A 20,883-nucleotide genomic window follows, 5' to 3' on the forward strand; every position below is an offset into this window, starting at 1 on the left:
GGTCTATTTCTAGCTAAATTATAGCAGAAGACTGCTCTCTTGCACATAGGGTGAGCTTCCTACTAGTTGAGATAACACCTAAGCTTCAAAAATGAACCAAGTGATGTTTTGTGTGTGTGTTAGGAATTATTAAAAAAAATTATTAGGCAGAAATGTCACAATCTTTTTTCCCAAGTCACTGCCAATTAATGTGCTAAGGAGCAATAGCTATGAAATTGGGACTTTGTTACCAAATAATCTCCAAAACTCAAAAAAAAAAAATGGGGAATAGCTGATATTCTGACAGCTAACTTTGCCACTTAAGTGTCTGCCGCTGTCAATCTTTGTCAAAATGGGTTTCTCTTAATTAAGAATCATGGTTCTCAAAGGAGACAAGTGGCAACTCAATAGCTCAAAAGTAGCTAAAAAAAAATTCCAGTGCTTACTGAAGTTCCCACACACTTGAGCATCCATACCCATTTCCAATCCCAAAGGCTTTGCTCGGTGAAAACAGCAAGAAAGCCATCTATTCAAGGGCACTTTCAGTAGGTATTCTCATTCTTCAAGGATAATTACTTGAGTCACTTACTACCTTACACCACTGCAATGAAGAAAAGGAAAATTTTACGAGAAGGAAATGAGGTTATTTCTCAACTCCAGGTACGTGAAGTCCCTTGTACTTGTTCATCTAGCAGAAGTTATTACTAAGATAGATGTTCTTAATGCACACATGGTTAAGTAAGATCCAGCTTTCGCCTTGAAACCCTCGTCATTTTACCATCCAAAGAGATACATGACTTTGTCTCCTAGTGTTTCAAACAGAAAAGGAGGCTCCAACTTACATGTAAGAATTTTTAGTTGTGCCTTATCTATCTACATTTTGAAGAACTTCATTCTCAAAATACATGCTTATGACATTTATCTTTCTCTTTCATGCTTTGTATTCATAAAAGGGAATTGGATTTCAATTTCCCAGAGCTAAAAAAGATGACCTAATTTGAAATATTAAAGAATTAGCCATTAAAGAGCTATCTTTAAAAAAAAAGTAATGGGTGAGGTTCATGCATACACTCATTCAATAAGTCTGCATTTAGCTGCGGTAACACGTCTGGGCATGTCCTGGAGAAAATGACACCTTAGCCCTAAATTTCTCTATCACCTACATATTCAAAAACAGCAATTTTGCTAACCATTTGAAGATTAAAAATAAAGGATAATTCTGGCCCAACCTGATGGATTTTGTTGAAGGCAACACACCATAAAAGAAGATTCATAAACATTCAGATTTGAGAAATACACTTGGAAGGTATGCTGATCTTAGAAGTTACCAGAGAAGTCACAGCAGAACCAATGTTTAAAAAGAATGAAAAAGTCATATATAAAAAGTATGGCAAGACTGGTAGCCTTTTAATATCTGTATGCTCTCTGTGCCTTTCTTCCTCTTAATAATATTCTCACCCCTAAAACCACCAAACTTGTCACCTTCTCACAGATATTTTTCTACAATTAATGTGTCTCCTGCACTATTTCCAGAAGTAGAGAAGCATAGCTTATATCAAACACTCTCTCTATATTTCACTCAAACTATTCTTATCAAGGTATCTGCCATATTTCCAACTCAAAAGATCTCTATCTCAGCAGCATTGGGCATGGGCATTGGGCTGGAGTGTAACTCAATAGTAGAGCACTTGCTTACCCTGTGTGAGGCTCTAGGTCCAATCCCCGGCACCATGGGAGAGAAAATGGCATGGCTGTCTGCTCCCACCCCTTGGTTTCTTGAACTATTGAAACATTCTTGAAATATCCCCACCCCTTGGTTTCTCCCAGTTTGAGTTCCTCCCGACTGGCCGTTACTTCTCTGTAACTCTGCGACTTCCTGTCACTGAAATGTGAGTGTACCAAAGTCTGCAGTAGGTCTTCTTTATCAACCATTCATTCTCCAGGTTAATCTCACCTAGACCTTCTGTTTAAGCACATTCTACATGATAGTGACCCCACCCTAAACTCTCAGGTTAGCTCAAAACTCACCTATTTAACTATCTACTTGTCATCCTCATTTGGGTTTCTACATGCATTTCACCATGAACTCTGCTAAAATAGGACTACTGGTTTTTTGTTTGTTTGTTTGTTTTGCTTTTGGTTTTGGTTTTTGGTTATTGTTTTCCTACCTTATCGATCTGGTCCTTCCATAACCTCCTCATCTCAGTGAATGGCATCACTATGTACATAGTTGATTCTTCCAAAACCTTGGGTCAGGATGATATAAGTCCAAGCCAAGGAAAGACGAGAATTGCCAACCAACCACCAGAAATGAGGGAGGAGGCATTCAATAAGGTCTTCCTCACTGTACTCACAGTAACCAGCCACCCTGAGACTTTCCTGACAGACTTCCAGCCTCCAGAGCTACTACATAACAAATACCTGTTGTTTAAGATACCAGTTTGTGGTACTTTGTTAGGGCAGCTCTAGTAAGCTACTACAAGTCCCTATCTGGCCAACTTGGCAGGCAAGTCGCCCTCAACTTTTATGGACATTGCCCCATGCTCCAGGGATGTCTTCAGGTTCCAATGTGAAAACTGAGTCAAGCCAGGGGACAGACCCCAGAGAAGTAAGCCTAGAAAAAGTGACCCCTTTGATCTTCTTATCTATGGATCCCACTGCCGAGGCACATAAGAATTCTCTTCAAGATCCTGCCATCTGGCATGCTGCCAAGCTTTGGGGTTTTACTGGTCTCTCTTCTACTGGAATCCACCATCCTCTACCCCATTCACAAATTAAGGAATCTCTCACCTGTCTTTCTTTTGCCTCTTTTCCCTCAATGACAATCACAAAAGCGAATTAGAAAGACTGTGCGGTTGGGGGAGCTGGGTCATTGAGGATGTGCCTTCAGGGTATATATATTTGTCTGTGGTAAGGGGACCTCTCTGCTTCTGATAAACAAGACTACAATTTTTAAAATATAGCTCCCAGCCATTCTTATCCTTTCATGTCAGTCAAACAAACAAACAAATAAAAAACCCATGAACTAATGTCGCAATGATTTATCCTGCTAAAACAGAGATGTCCAGACAAGATTTATTTTAAACCAGTTTATGACTTCATGATCCATGGTCACCTTGTGATGAGCTCATAGCTAGAATCTCCATAATTGAAATAGCAACCTAGCTACCATGAAGGAAAACCTTCAACAATTCAGCAAGCTGGGAGGCAGAAATAATTTCTGTTGTCCTGGACACCTAGTCATTTGTCCCGTCTCTTCCTATGCTGTTTCTTCCTCCCTCACAGTCTCATGTTTCAGCTGTTAGAAAATAGTATACAATTATAAGAGGTCAAATAGCATGGCCTGCATCAGCAAGCTCCTGATCTGTTTTAATTCTCTGCTCACAGGAACGTCCTACTTACTGTACATTTCAAAGCTCGTCTGTTTCAAGTCATAAATTTGGTTGCTGCCTTGGAGTGCATCCATTATAATGCTGTTGTTTCTGAGACTAAAGGTGCTCTAAGGTAATTAAATAAGAGCTAGGTAGTTTCTATTGAAACAGAAATAAGCAGCCGACTGCTCCTTCTGTGATAAATGAAATTCTTCTCAATAAAACAATATCGTATAGATGCTGCACCTTGAGTCCTTTTTGTGCTCATTGGTGATCTTCTGAATGAGTCTAGATGTTATTATTTTCCTTCTTTATGTAGGTACACAACAGTCAGTGTTACAAAAGAAGTGAAATATGTATTATTGTCATCCAGGAAAAAAAGGCTTTTGAATAGGTGTTTAATGCATGTTCTTAGTAGTATCACTGACAGATGTACTATGACTATGTAGCACAACACCAGTTGTATTTTACAGCTCTCCTTCCTACTTCTAATAAGGAACTACATAAAACCTACAAAGTTCATATTATTACTTATGTAAATGCATTATGAAGGGATAAACTGGGAAGATTACTGGAAACCTACATATTCCATCCTGCAGGACTGAACTGCAGGAAATTTGAAGATTATTCCTACTTTGCAAAAGTTTAAAAAAATAAATTCTATTGATTCTATAATAGCCTAAGAAGAAAAGTCACAGTATTTTCATTGTAAATTGTTTACATTGGGGGGTCCTAACTGCTATAGAACTTTTCAGAATTTCAAAATCCATCATTCCTCCAAATACGATGAAATTACAAGTGTTTTTGGTTTGGAGGTGGTCAGTTAAGGTCACATATCACTAGAAAGATTGGGTTTCATGGGTTTAAAGGGGGAACTAAAGAGCCTTTTCCCCATACTAACCCATTTCCTTTATTCATTCACTCAACAAATGTTCATCGTACCCGACATAGAGTGCTCTGGGTGCAGAAGAAACTTCAGTAGACAAGATGCCACTGCTCCTATGGAGCCTGCATTCTGTCCAAGACATCAAGAAGTACAAAGGAAACTTTTATTATCCCTTCATCTTCAAGGTATAAAGAGCACACCATGGAATGAAGAATTTCCATGGTTAACCAAAGACATAATCTGAGTTGTTTTCTTTCTGTCTGTGGTTGAAGCTTGATATTAACAAACCAATTAGAAAAAAAGTGCAAGAAAATATTAAGCTTTTCAAATAATATCATGAACCTTAATAATAAGCATGGGTTTTAGTTCAGATAATTTTCTTCAAAATAATGGTTTCAATTATTTCAAACTGTCTGCTATGTAAAAACAGAGTATATTGACTTTTGTTATGGTTTAGTTATGAGCTGCCCCCCAAAAGCTCAGGTGTGAGAAAATGCAAGAAAGTTTAGAGCCGAAAAGATTGGGTCATGAGAGTCTTAATCTAATCAGTCCATTAATTCACTGATGGTAACTGTAGACAGGTGGGGTGTTGCTGGGAGAGATAGGTCATTGGGAATATGCCTTTAGGGTACATATTCTGTCTGTGGTGAGGGGACCTCTCTCTGCTTCCTGATCATCATGTCCTGAGCCACTTCCCTCTACCACACCCTTCTGCCATGATGTCTGCCTCACCTTGGGCCCAGAGCAATGGTTTCAGGTGTCTGTGAATTGAGACCTCTGAAACCATGAGCCCCAAATAAAATTGTTCTTTTCAGGTCTTTGGGTCACAGTGGCAAAAAAAGTTGACTTAAAACAGCTGCACAGCAATTATACATTAGTATCTATTTTTTGCTTTTTACATACCTAGAAAAGAGTTCATTTTCAAAGTGATACTGAGAAGATCTACAACACATCACTGCTGCAGGCTCTAAAGATATCAGTGCTGCATGCCACATTTGAACTGATGTGACTGTGAGCAGTAGCAAGGCAGCCTAACTCTCAGGGTAATTGCCAAAGCGTCAACCTGCCTGATGAGTCCAAGATTCAATTCACACTCTGCAGACAGCAGAGCTCTATGGGCTTCTCCACCAGAGACATGATGTCATCCAGAAGGCAGAAACTCCCTAGATGCTATTTCCTCCTAGCCATCACTCTCCAGGATAATGGATGGCTCCCCATCATAGAAGGTTTTAGTATCCCCTCTTTACAGATGTGTAAACTGAGGCTTGGAGCTGTTCAGCAACTTCCTGTGGTCACTGATAAGGCAGAGCTGGGATCAGAATTTAGGTAGCCATCAGTGTTAGACTAGTTCAAGTCGTTTCCTGTACTCCCCCTCATTGGAGGCATGTTGCAGATGGGGTGGTGCTACACATGAGAGGCACAACTGTAAGGAAGCACACTGCCTCTTTCCTTGTCCTCTGGTCATGTTCAGATTCTCCCAGCCCTACCACGGACCACTCACTCTTTGCCTACTTCTCCCTTCTCCTCAAACCCATTCTAAGAAAGCATACGATATCTACCATGCAAATATTTGCATGAATTTGCATCACTGCTTAAAGTGGAAAAGGAAGACAGGAAATGGTCTTTCCTGAACTTAGTCATTTCACGGATGCACAGAGCAAGCCAAAGAAAGGTTACAGAACCTGCCCAATTTCACGGAGCTCATTGTCTCATAGCAGAGGCAAGGGTTCTGTCTGGGGACTCCCAACCAGAGCTCTATTTTACTACACATTCATGAAGGCGTTCTGCATTAGAGTTTTTCTTTACTTTGAAGGAAGGGTTTCTGACCCCAGAGGACTTTCATAGATCAAGACTAATGGAGAAAGCACATGGAAAGACAGGAGCCCCCTGTATGATTACTAGAAGCAACATTTTGTGTGGGACCAGCCTTGCCAAGGGAACCCACTGGTGAGCACTGGAGACTCTTTTTTTTCTAATAATTGTATGTGAATAGTCCTCTCTGCCATAGTAGCCACAGCCCTCCTGCTCCCTTTACAAACAGAAAGCCCCTCTCCCCTCCCTACTTCTCCCCAATAGGAATCAACACAACCATTGTATTAAGGCTCCGCTGGAAGTCACCACTGTGTTAAAAAAACCAATAAAGTTCCACATTGATCATTTCTAGTTCCTAAAGAAGAATAGATTTTCCTTTCCTGATTATGTTCATTATCATAGATTTCAGTTTGTTTCAAATTACAAGGAAAAATAGATTGAAATCTATTACTGGATCCCCAGGTGTAATGTTTCATTTTTTTAAATCAATAGGACAGGGAAGCCATTTTGCATTAAGTAATCTCTGGCTCCCACTCTCCAGCACTGAGGCTTTCAGGCCGCATTTAGTTATTCAGAAAGTGGATGGTGTTCAGCCTCCGCTCCTTTTTTCTTTCAATCTTTATGTCCTACATAAGCATGAGGCTCTGGCTGTCAGGCTTTGGAGAGTTTCTTTCTTGTGAAAAAAGACATGTGAAGGCTTCTTGGTCTGGGTACTGATGGTTGGCTTCTGTGTCTGCGCCTACGTAGATGACTCAAGATGAGGCAGATCATTCAGATACTTGGGAAAAAACTGGGGGGAAAAATGGGTAAAGGGTAGGGGGACTTTGAGGGCCTGACTATGCATACGACCATTCTCCTGTTTGATATGTAGTTTGCTTTGTAATAGGTCAGTTCCTGAAACTCGATATACAACTTCATGAAAGTCAAAGGTGGGTAGAAGGAAGTCAGCAGCTAATTCAATCTCCTCATGTAACAAATGGCTGAGAAAAAGGGAAGAGTTAGGTGTGGATCATAACCTAATGTGCAGAGTTGAGATTTAAAACAGTGTGACCTAGGTCTGAGTTCTGTACTTTACAACATGATGTCTCAGCTTGGGTTTTTATAAAAACACTCTGGAAAAAGGACTTTGGGGGCAAGTAGGTTATTTTGGAAGTAATCACAAGAAATAAGGGCAGGGAAACAGGAGGATGGGAGAGAGAAGGAGAAGGAAAACACAAATATGCAGCATAGGTCTAGTTATCACTCTGGCACCTGAGGCCCAATACCTCTAGACACCATCTGGAATCATCTAGAATGCACCAAAATAAAACATGCCTCCACAGGATGGAAGGTCAGGATGATTATCCACCCATTCTGTAAGAGTCATCTCAAGAGGCATTAACTTCTCTGAACTTTATGGCTGCTAAAGTCTTTGCTAAGCAAACTCAGTGATTTGAGAGAAAGCCCAAGGATAGGAAAGCAGCATGTTTGAATGGGCCACACTAAGACACTTGAGCCACAGCCGCAGCTGAAGTCAGGTGAAACAAGGGGCGGGTTTCATAGGCCACAGAAGATCTCCTACAAGTGTGTTTTTCAACTGTCGCCTCAAGTTTTGGGGTTCTTCTACAAAGAAGCCCCAGGGAGGACTGGGAGAAGCTTGGTGTATCAAGTCAGGATTCTCCAATATTTAGTTTAAAATGTAAAAGGGGATTCTAATGGAAACTGGCTCACTTGATTATGGAGGCTAAGTGCCATCATACGCTGTCTGCAAGCTGGAGAACAAGGAAAGCTGGTGATAAAATTCTATCTGAGTTCAAAAGCCTGAGAACCTGGAGGGAACGAGGGATCAGTGATGTAAATCTCAAAGTCTGAAGACCCAAGAACTTAGAGATCCTCCCTTCTAGAATTTTTCAATCATAGTAAAGGACAACCTTGCTTTAGTTCATTAATCACCTTATGAACTAATCACTATTGCCTAGGAGGACAGTTATTCTAAAACTTCAGCCAGTTATCAAAATTATCTAGAAGATTTGTCAAAACATACTCATCATGTCCTATCTCCAGATATTCTGATTTTGCAGAAATATGCAATTTATTAACAAGTTACAGGTGATGCTAAAATGCTAGACCGCACTTCGTATACCACTGGGTGCAGGGAAGAGGGACTTTTAGTCAAATCAAGTCACAAGCTCCAGGGAGAGAAATAAATCCCAACCTTAGATGGGAAGAGTGACAAAGAATCTGTGTCTACCTATCATGTACTACAGGAGATGTGGGGAAGAGATCTAACATAAGGGTAATTGCATTCAAGAAGAAAAAAGGAAAGGGAATAAATAATCAAACCTTTAAAAAGTATTTAGGGAGATGAAAATGCTAACTGCCTGATTAGATCATACTGTACACATGTATTGAATTATTGCTATGCCCCATAAATATTTATGATTTATGTAATAATTAATAAAATAATTTTTAAATCAAGCAATTAAAAAACGAGTGCAAATGTATTTGAAGAGACGATTGCTGAAAATTTTCCAAGATGAATGAAAGACTCCAACTTCACAGATTCAAGAAGCACTACAAACCCCCAGCAGGAAAATCTCACTCAGTCACATCATGGAGGAGACAAAGCTGTGTTCAGAAGAAAAGTTTCTGATTAAAAATGCACTCATTTTAAGTTAATCTAATAGTCAAAGAAATTAGAAAAACAACAAATAAAATCTAAGAGAAGTATTAGGAAGCATTAATGAAGATAAAAACAAAAGTAATGGACTAAAAACAATTCAACAGGGCTGTGGATGTGGCTCAAGTAGTAGCATGCTCGCCTGGCATGTGTGCGGCCCGGGTTCGATTCTCAGCACCACATACAAACAAAGATGTTGTATCCGCTGAAAACTAAAAAATAAATATTAAAAATTCTCTCTCTCTCTCTCTCTCTCTCTCTCTCTCTCTCTCTCTCTCTCACTCTCTCTTTAAAAATAAAATAAAATAAAATAAAAACAATTCAACATACACATTAATAAAGCCAAATGATGGTTCTTCAAAATAATGAATAAATTTAATAAGCACCTATCCAAAATGATTGAGAAAAAAGTGCACAAACTCTGAACATCAAGAATAAAAAGGGGACATCCCTAGAGACACTACAAATATTAAAAAGGAATCAAGTTGATATTATGACAAATTCTATGCTAATAAATACAAAAATTGAAATGGTTTATTTTAGGACTGCTTTCTAGAAGGACACAATGTAAAAAGAGAGAGAGAGAGAGAGAGAGAGAGAGAGAGAGAGAGAGAGAGAGAAATGAAAACCTTAGAGTTTCCTTACTACTTTTTCAATATTGAATCCATAGTTTATTTATTTTTTATTTATTTTTATTTTTTATTATGTAATAGCCAATATTAGCCAATTTCTGTCAAGCCCCAGGGATTGAACCCAGGGGCTCTTAACCACTGAGTCACATCCCCAGCCCATTTTTTTAAATTTTTATTTTGAGACAGGGACTTGCTAAGTTGCATAGAGTGTCGCTAAATTGCTGAGGCTGGCTTTGAACTTGTGATTCTTCTGCCTCGGCTTCCGAAGCTGCTGGGGTTATAGGTGCTCATGCTCAGCAGAATCCACAGTTTATACAGCTTTCCACAAGAAAATGTCCAGCCCGATATTGGCTCCTTTATTAATTTTTTTAACATTCAATAAAGAAATAATATGACCTTACACAAAGACTTGCAAATATTAAAAAAGGAGGGGAAAATATCAACTCGTTTTATGAAGATAACGTAAAATTATCCTAAAATCTGATGAAAAACTACTAGCCAATTTCTGTTAATAATGTACATTCATATATATCAAGAAGTTAAATCCAGCAGTTTTTTAAAAGGCTAATGCATCATGATCAAGTTGAATTTCTTCCAGAAATGTAAGCTTGGCTCAACTGTCAAAATGTTAATTCACAAAATCCACCATATTAACAAAATGGAAAATAAATCATCGAATCATTTCAAAAGATGCAGAAAAAAAAAAGATTTTATGAAATTTAACACCTATGAAGATTAAAAGCTTAGAACACTAAGAATAGGAGAAAAATATCCTTAATCTGACATGTGCTATCTAAAAAGGGAGGAGGGACTACAAAAATATTATGCTTCCTGGTAAAACACTGAAAGCTCTTTCTCTGAAATCAACCTTATGAACAGAAGCGCTACTATCATTACTACTACTCATTATTGTGCTGAACCTCCTAGACAGTTCGATAAGAGAGGAAAAGGAAGGTAAAATAATTGAAAAGGAAGAAATACAAGTTCTGTATACAGATGGCAGGATCATACATAGAAAAATCCAAATACGTCTGTTAATTTTAATACTAATCGGTGGATTTAGAAAGTTCACCAGAAACACATTAGTTTTTAAAAAAAGATTGCATTTTCTTTTCAGAAGAAAATATTATTAAAGGAAGTTTAGTGTGTTTTTTTGGGTTTTGATCTGTGGTGCCGGGCAGCCAATCCAGGTCCCAGCCAAAGTTAAGCAAGTGCTTTACCCCTGACTGTCACCCCTGGCCCAAGAGAAAGAAATTTTAAAAAGAAGACCCCTTGTAATAGAATCCACAAAACCCAAATATTTACAAAGAAGTCTGTGTAAATTTGAGTAAAATATAAAGCTGAAAACTTCAAAAAATTACTGATGATGCATAAAACAAAAATAGCCAATTCCAGCTCCTTCCTACCCTACTTAAAGAAGAAGGGAAGGAAGCACTGGTGAGGGTTAATTCCAGTGCTCACGTAAAGATTGTGACTTAATCACAGGACTGTTGAAAGCTTCACCTTTCCCTGTGAATTAAAGCCACATAACAGAGGTTCCTTTTACCCCCAGATGACATGGCCAGCTTTCAATGAGAAATGATACAGCATTCTAATAAGCAAAAAACATATTTGAAGAGAGAGGAAACAGGCTTTCATACTGCAAGGATGTTGTCATTATCAGACTGAAGTTTTAAAATAACACCATTAAAATACTAAGTGCTCTAATGTAAAAATTAAGCTGAATGCCATAACAGACGTGCAGTGTAAACAGAGAGATAGAAATTCTGAGGGGGAAAAAAATCACAAAGAAATGCCAGGGATCAAAAACCCTGCAATAGAAATGAAGAGTGTCTTTCTCGTTTCCATAATAGACTGTTGCATGGCTGAGGGAAGATTCTCTGCACTCGAGGACATGTCAAAAGAAACTTCCCAAATGGAAAAACAAAGAGAAAAATTACTGTTAAGAAGGGTGGAGGAATCCGTTAACTGGAGGAGAACTGTGGGATGACCACAAGGAGGACCACAAGAAAGGCAGAGAAACAGAAGAAATATCAGAAACAATAATGACGGAGAATGTCCCCACTAATATCAGATACTAAAGCAGAGATCCGGGAATCTCAGGGAACATATAAGCAGGTTATATGCCCCAAACAAAAATAAACAGACAAAAGACAACAACCACACATAACCATGAGATGGTCAAGCTGCACAAAATCAAAGATAATGAAAACCTTGAAAGAAATCAAAGGGGCGGGGAACATCTTACCTGCCAATAGAGAAGCAAAGTTAAGAATCATGTGCAAATATTCCTCAGAAACTAGGCAAGCAGGAATAGAGTGCAGTGGAATATTAAAAGTGTTGAGAGGAAGAAATTGCCAGCTTGGAATTATGTACATTGCAAAATTTTTTTCAAAGGTAAAACGCTAACAACATTCTCCGACAAAAATGTGTTGTCACTGACCTGAGTTTAAAAAAATAAAATAAAATGTGAAGAAATATTTTGGAAAGAAAGGTCAAAAACCTAGATTCATATCAATGAAGGAAGAGCATTGGGAAAGGAATAAGTGAATGTAAAATAAAAACTTCTATTTTTATTCTTCTTCATTGGTCTAATAGGGAGGTTTGTTCAGAACAATAAGAGCAATACTGTATTTGAAAAGGACAGATTATATATAAGTAAAATGAACTGTAGTAATGATGTAAGAAATGGGAGTGTATGAATATTTTATAAGGTTCTTGCACTACCATGAAGCAATACAGTATTATGTGAAAATAGAATAGTTTTATAAATATACTGAAATCCCTAGGAAACAACTAAAAGAATTTTTAAGAAGAAGTCTAATTGATATGTCAAGAAAAGAGAGAAAAATTGGGTCATACAATTAAAACCATAAAAGGCAGGAAAAGTGGATGGCAAAAATAGTAAAAAAAAATAAGGGTAATGATTAGGAAACACTACAAATGTAGTGGATATTAATTCAGCAATATCCACAATCACTTTAAATGCCAATGGTCTAAATTCATCAAGTGAAAAAGAGAGGTAGTGGATCAAAAAAGAAGACCCCCCTACATGTTGTTTAGATAAAAGGCACTTTAAATACTGTGCTAGCAGTAATCAAAAGAAAGCAATAAAACTATGGAACCAACTTAGGTGCCCTTCAACAGATGAATGGATAAAGAAATGTGGTATATATACACAATAGAATATTAATCAGTCTTAAAAAAAATGGAATTATTTCACATGCTGGAATGAATGAAGCTGGAGAATATAATGAAAAGTGAAATAAGCCAATCCCAAAGAACCAAGAGCCAAATGTTTTCACTGATATGTGGATGCTAATTTACAATGACAGGGGGGTGGGGTTAGGGAAGGATAGAGGTACTTTGGATTAGACAGAGGGGAGTGAAAGGAGGGGGGATATGGGGGTAGGAATGATAGTAGAATGAATCTCACATCATTACTCTATGTGCACATATAATTACATGATTTTTATAACTCTACATTATGTGCAAGATGAATGAGAAGTTGTACTCCATTTACGTATGATATGTCCAAATGCATTTTACTGACATGGATAATTAGAACTAATAAAATTTTTAAAAGAAATCTACAAATTTCAGTTGGAGCAGAATTCAGAGCAATGTAAAAGTTCTGGGACAAAGGTAGACATTACATAGTGATAAGGAACACATGATAATCCTTACCATATGCCCTTAAGATTAGTACATCAAAACATGGGGTGCAAAGCAGAGAACTACAAGGAGAAACAGATAAATCTACTATTTTTAGAGTCTCTTCTTTAAGGAAAATAAAAAGGAGACACAGAGACAAGATGCAGAGGCAGGAAAGAAATATGTCAGAGAGGCCAAGTTGCCAAGCCTTATTTATTTCAATGGGTTACTTTAGGTCATTGGCATCATTAGTATATATTTTCATTGCATTACTAAGCAGGTTATACACTTGCTACATTATGCAGCTTATTCCTCAGTTATATACCAAGTTGCAATGTGCCATGTTAGGAGATTTGTGTAGCTCTCCAGAAAGCCCATTGTATAAAGTTCCTGTTTTGTGGACAGGTTTAGGCTCAGTAAAACATTGTGGTTGTCTAACAAGAGAGTTCCTTTATTCCCAGGAGCTATGTGCCTGAGATCAAGGTCGAGGCTGATAAGACTCTAACGCATTGCCACAGTAGCTAGATGAAGCCCATGTACAGGTTATTTCACTATAGTTCCTAGGAGAAACTGCAGGGCATTCTAAGGGTGGGAAACAGAGTGCCAGTTATCCCCTGGGAGTTGGCTCAGCGGAGAAATGCTTCCCTGTATATTTCCACGGTCAGAATCCCTACACTCTTCTTTTGTTTTTGTAAAAAATAATAATTATCATTATTTTTATTAGTGCATTATAATTATACAAAATAAGGGGATTCATTATGCCATATTCATACACGCCCATAACAATGATCATCTTATTCCCCTGTACCTTCCCTTTCACTCTCCTTCCTTCCCCATCCACTTATTCAACTCTACTGAACTCCCTGCTAATATTATTTTAATTAAGGCATTTTAAATCTGTCTATGTATATCATTGTGGTATACTCACATATGGTATACTCTACTTTATTAGTCTTCCTTCTATTTTCACAAGATCTCCCTTTTCCATTACTTTCCCCAGTTCTCTCTCTAGCTTTCATATAGGAGAGAAAACATTTGATCCTTCACATTCTAAGTCTGGACTATTTCACATAGCAAGATGTTGTCTAGTGCCATTCATTTTTACCTGAAAATGATGTAACTGCATTTTTCTTTGTGGCTGAGTAGAATTCTACTATGTATATACACCACATTTGCTTTATTTATTCTTCTGTCAACAGGTGTTTGTAGGCTGGTTCCCTGACTTGGCTATTGTGAATTGCACCTCTATAGATATTGGTGTAGCTTATCACTGCAGTATGCTGATTTTAGTTCTTTGGGTAAATACCAAGGAGTGGGATAGCTGGGTTATATGGGAGTTTCATTTCTAGCTTTTTGAGGAAACTCCATAATGCTTTCCAAAGCAGTTATACTAATTTGCAACCACACCAATGATGTATAAAGTATATCCTTTCCCCTATATACTCACCTGCAATTATTATTATTATTATTTGTATTCTTGGTGATTACTCTTCTAACTAGACAGAGATGAAATCTCAGTGTAGTTTTGATTTGTATTCCCTTGATTGCTAAGGATGTTGAACAGTTTTTCCATACATTGTTGACCATTTGTATTTCTTCTTTTGAGAAATGTCTGTTTAGATCATTTGCCCCTTTACTGATTTGGGTGCTATTTTTTTATGTTAAGTTTTTAAAATTATTTATATGTTCTGGATATATTATGTATATTACTCCCTTGTCAAAAGAATAACTGGCAAATATTTTCTCCCATTCTGTAAGCTCTGTCTTCATGCTCTTATTTCCTTTTCTGTGCAGAAAGTTTTTAATTTGATGCCATTGGTTTTCTTTATTGAGGAATTTGGTTCGTGCACCAATATGTGGGTGTGCTGATACTTAGTTTTCTAGGCGTTTCATTGGTAAAGATCTAATTCTTAGGACTTTGATTCACCTTGATTTTTTGTGCAAGGTGAGAGGAGATCTAGTTTCATTCTTTTATATGTGGATATTCTCCCTTTGTTAAAAAGGCTATCTTCAACATGTTTTGCAGGGTCCTTTGTCAAGGATCAGGTGACTGTATATCTGTGGGTTTGTCTATAAGTCTTATATTCTATTTCACTGGTATTCATATCTGTTTTTCATATCAATACCAATCTGTTTTTGTTACTATAGCTCTGTTGTATAATTTGAGATCTGTCCTTGTGATATTTCTAGTATAGCTTTTATTGCTCAGGATTGCTTTGGCTATTTTGGATCTTTTATTCTTCCATAGGAATTCTAGAACTATTTTTTTTCTAATTCTGTGAAGAATGTAATTGATATTTTGAGGGATATCTATTGATTGCTAAGGCCATTTTGACAATATTAATTCTGTATATCCAAGAACATGAGAGGTCATTTTATCTTATAAAATCTTCAATATCCTTCTTCAGGGTTCTGTAACTTTGATTGTAGAGGTCTTTCAAATTCGTACTTAGATATATCCCTAGGTATTTTATTTTATTGTGAATGGAATTGTTTTATTGATTTCTTTCTCGGCAGATACATTACTGGAACATAGGAAATCTATTGATTTTGTAGGTTTATCTTATATCCTTCTACTTTGATGAATTTATCAGTTCTAGAAGTCTTCTTGTTAAGGTCTTTATGTCATATTATCAGGAAACAGAGATAGTTTAATGACTTCCTTTTCTATTTGTATGCCTTTAATTTCCTTTTCTTACCTGATTGCTCTGGCTAGGGCTTCAAGAACTATATTGAATAGGAATGGTGAGAGTGGAAATCCTTGTCTTGTTCTTCATTTTAGAGAAAATGTTTTTAGTTTTTCTCCATTCAGTATGAATGGATTTGGGTTTGTCACATACAGACTTTATGATACTGAGGTAGGTTCCTTGTATTCCTAGTTTCTTCAGTACTTTTCACATGAATGGGTGCTGGATTTTGTCAAAGTTTTTTTTTTCTACAACTATTGAGATGATCATGTGATTTTTTTTGTCCTTAATTCTATTTATGTGATGAATTATGGCTATTGATGATATGTTAAACTAAATATGCAGCCCTGGGATGAATCCAACTTGACCATGGTATGCAATCTTAATGTGTTTTTGAATGGAGATTTCTATTAAAACAGAAGTGCTAAGTTTGTTTTAGTTTTTAGTATTTCTACAACTACGTTCATCCAGGATATTGTTCTATTATTTTCTCTCCTTAAAGTGTCCTTATCTGGTTTGAGTACCAGAGTGATACTGGATGCAAAAAATGAATCTTGGAATATTCACTCCCTTCCTATTTCATAGAATAGTTTGAGAAGGATTGGCATTAGTTCTTCTTTAAATGTCTTAATAATCCACCTGGTTGGAAGGCTTTTCTTTGTTGGAAGGCTTTTTGCTACTGTTTTAATTTTGTTGATTGCCATTGGTCTGTTCAGGTTTTATATATCCTCTTGGTTCAATTTGGGTAGATCACATGAATCTAGAGATTTGTCAATATCTTGTAGATTTTTCAATTTATTGGAATATCAGTTTCGAAAATAGGCTTCATTACTTCCTTAGTGATATCTCCTTTTCCATGCCTTATTTTGTTAATGAAGGTCTCTCTCGGTCTCTCTTTCTCTCTCTCTCTCTTTCTCTCTCATCTCTTTGGTTAGTTTGGCTAAGGGTTTATCAATCTTGTTTACATTTCAAAGAATTAATTCTGTTGCATTGATCCTTTGTATTGTTTTTAATTTTCTATTTCACCAATTTTATCTCCGATTGTAATTAGTACTGTCTTCTACTGGTTTTGAATTAGTTTGTTCCTGCTTTTTCTAGGGCACTGAGATGTAGCATTAGATAGTTCATTTGGGAGCTATTTTTTTAACTTAATGCTCTAGACTTTTCTCCTAAAACTGCCTTCATAGTGTCCCTATGATTTTGATATATTGTGTCACTATTCTTCCTTTATAAAATTTTTTTATTTCTCACCTTATTTCTTCTATGATCTAATCCTCATTTAAAAAAAAAAACTATTGTTCAATCTGCACATTTATATAGTTCCTGTAACTTTTCTTTCTATTAATTTCTAATTTAATCCATTATGATCTGAAAACATGAAAGGGATTATATCTTTTTTGTTTGTTTGTTTTAGATATGATTTGCTTTGTGTACTAAAATATGGTCTATTTTAGAAAACATTCCATGAGCTGCTGAGAATCAAGTGAATTCAGCTGCTATTGAATCATATACTCCATAGATGTTTATTAGGTCCACTTGGTGCATAATATTATTTATGTTAGAAGTGTAATTATTGATTTTACACCTGGATGACCTATTAGTGAAAGAAAAGAATTGAAACCATTCAGTATTATTGTATTGGGGGTCTGTATGGATTTGATGTCAAGAAGGGTTTGTTTGATGTAATTCAGTGCACTAATACTTGTGGCATAAATATTTACAACTGTTATATCTTCTTGTTGAATTATCCTTTGCCAGTATGAAATGGCCTCCCTTGTAAGTTCTGTTTTAATAGAAATCTGCTTTGTCACATATACTAATAGCTACTCCTGTTTGTTTTTAGACTTATTTTGCATGAAGTATCTTTTTCCATCTTTTTATTTTTAGCCTATGCGCATCTCTGCCTATGAGTCTCCTGAAACCAACATATAGTTAGGTCTTGTTTCTTAATGGATTCTGTGAATCTGTATCTTTAATAGAAAATTTGAGACCATTTACCTTCAGTGTTATTATGGAGACATGTTTATTATGTCCTGCCATTTTGGTTTGTTTCATATATGTAATTCAGTATTAATTTTTATTTGTTCAACTGCTCTTTTAGTGAGCTTCACATTTGGGGAGCTCTGGAATTGTTTTTTTAATTTTCTGTGTGTAAGCACTTTGTTAAGTATTTTCTGTACTGCTGGCTTAGTGATCATGAATTCTTTTAGTTAATCCTATCTTTTCACTTTTCAGTTCTCTTTCTATTCTGAATGATAGCTCTGTCGAATATAGCAATCTTGTTTGGTAGTTCTTTTTTTTTTTTTTCAAAGCTTGGATTATCTCATTCCAAGCCCTCCTGGATTTGAGAGTCTGAGCTAAGAGATCAGAAGTGAGCCTTATTGGTTAATCTCTAAATGTGACCTGACATTTTTCTCTTGGGGCTTTTAATAGTCTATCCTATTCTCTCCATTAGGCATTTTGATTATGAAGGGTCTTGGAGAGGTACTTTTTTCTATCTTGTCTATTTGGGGTTCTATATGCATCCTGTATGTGTGTGTCCATCTCATTTCTAAGGCTTAGAAATTTTTTCTGCTATTATTTCACTTAAACATTTTATAATGCCATAAGCCTGTATCTCCATGCCCTCTTTGGTCCCAGAGATTTTGGGGCTTTCATTTCTTATTTTTTTTTATTCACTGCTTCTGAGTATTTAAGTTTATATACCTTGTATCAAGGTCTGAAGTTTTGTTTTCTATGTAATCTAATCTGATGATTATACTTTCAAGTGAATGTCTACTTTGATATATTGTATCTTTCATTCCTAGGAGTTCTAATTGGTTTCTTTGCAGAATGTCTATCTCTTTATTGAAATAATCTTTTGCCTTTTATAATTATTCTCTTAATTCATTCCTTAGGTGTTCTTTTAGCTCATTAGTCACTTCAATAATCAATTTTTTTGGTAATCTTTCTCTGGAATTTCATCTCCTTCATTATCTGTGGGTCCCTCGGGGTGATTGTAGGTTGAACAAAGAGAGTTATTGCCTGTTTTCTCATGTTTTCAGAGGTCTGAGACTTGTGCAAGTGTTGAGATGGATTCATCTTCCTCTTTCTTGAGGGTGTCCACTGGTGTGTACTTATCTCTTTTATAATACTTTAAGTGTTGTTTGTATTTCTTGTTTTCACAGGTGTCTATGTTTGTAATGTGTTCTGCCTTAAACTCTGTTAATGTGTTCCTAATTTGATATGTCTTGCAGAGTATGGTCTGATTGCTAATGGTGAATTGGAAAGTCATGTACCATAACTTGGAGATAATAGTTTAGGTCCATGAGAATTCCTGTGACCTTTTTGTGATTTGCTTTTGTTTTTGTTTTTAGTTGTTGATGGACCTTTATTTTATCTACTTGTATGTGGTACTAACAATCAAACCCAGTGCCTCACACATGCTAGGTAAGTGCTCTACCACTGAACCCCAACCCCAGCCCCTTTATTGTGATTTTTATATACAGGTCTTAATATAATGTTTAGATAGGTATATTTTGTCTCCAGTAGCCAAACCATCTTATAAAACATTGTGTTTCTTATTTAGATGAAGGTGTCTATATTGCCAAAATTTTGTCTGTCACTGTCTTTAGTATCTCTCTACCATCTGATGACCATGTAACTCCTAAAAACTTACAGGTGATATAAGGTCATACTGTTTTTTTCCTCATTTATTATTATTTATGATCATTGTGTCATCTATATAGAATACGATCAATGAGTAATATTTAGTTAATTTGAGAGGAGAGTATTGAATGAATTATTAATGGATTATTTAAATAGACTTGTGGTTCCTAAGTTATACCACCTGTATGTATAATATGTCCAAATACACTCTACTGTCATGTATATCTAAAAAGGAACAACATTTTTAAAAAGAAAAACATAAATAGCCTCGTGGCTATTGGTATTGCTTGCTTTCATGTGTAAAAGTAGTAAGAACATATCTGACATGTCCATCATCTCACAGAATTTTCCATTATGTTGTGTTACTTTATGGATAGCTTTTTCTACATCTGATAATGCACCTGGGAGTTTTGGAGATAACTTGGTGAGGTTTCTATAATCTACTGAGTTTTTTTTTAAATTCTAATTTGTTATATATGACAGTAGACTGCATTACAATTCATATTATACATATAGAGCACAATTTTTCGTATCTCTGGTTATATACAAAGTATACTCACATCATTCGTATCTTAATACATGTATTTAGGGTAATGATGTCCATCTCCATCTCTATCCACCATCTTTTTTAACCCCATGCTCCCCCTGTACCCCTCTCACCCCTTTGCCCTATCTAGAATTTATCTAATCCTTCCATGCTCCCCCTCCTTAACCCACTATGAATAAGCTATTAATCTGTATGATTCATTAGGTTTTAGAACTGGCTGTTAAAATTATTAGACCTGACAGGTACTATTATTTTCCATGAATTATTTCTTTATTTTTTTCTGTAATTTCTTTATGATCACACTTCATTGAATATCATTTTTATATATGCTGTCTCTGTGGGCTTGGGTATTGTGATATGGGTTATTTGCATTTTTGCTAATCTTCATTTCATAATTTTTATGTATTTTGTTGACCACCAATTTTTACATATTTCTGGTATCATATTTAGGGACCAAAATGTTTTTCATCTCAAGCAAGCAACACATAGCTCCTTCTATTGGGTGAACATAATAGCATGATTTTTTTAGTCTGATTTAGCTGAATTACATTATTTTGCCATTCAATCCTTCTATTTTTGTGAGGCTATTACTCTTGTTAATCACTATCTTTAAAAAGGTTATCTGTGATCCTGTGTCTCTTAGCAAAAGTGTGCGTTTCCGTAGTCCCCTGAATTTCTATTGCCAATTGTATGTACAATCTATTAGCTCCAGGTCCTACAAAGATATTTCTATACTTGGGCCCTTCTAGTTTGTTTGCAAAGAATCTCTGTGTGTCTCTTGTAGCATAATTTTGTAAGATTTTTGTTCATTTCCTGGAGGGAATAAATCCCTTCTCTGGAAGTTGCTTCTATTGTGTGGGTTATATTCCTGGAACGGTCTTGGTTTCCAGGTTTCCCTAGATGTACTGTGTGTTTTATTTATTTTGACATGTAATTTTGTCTGTTTTTCTGTACTACAAAATTCTGTCTTTGTGTCTGTTGTGGGATATAACTTGTCCTATATGTATT

Source organism: Callospermophilus lateralis, unplaced genomic scaffold, assembly GCF_048772815.1.
Source record: "Callospermophilus lateralis isolate mCalLat2 unplaced genomic scaffold, mCalLat2.hap1 Scaffold_161, whole genome shotgun sequence".
Lineage (NCBI taxonomy): Eukaryota > Metazoa > Chordata > Mammalia > Rodentia > Sciuridae > Callospermophilus > Callospermophilus lateralis.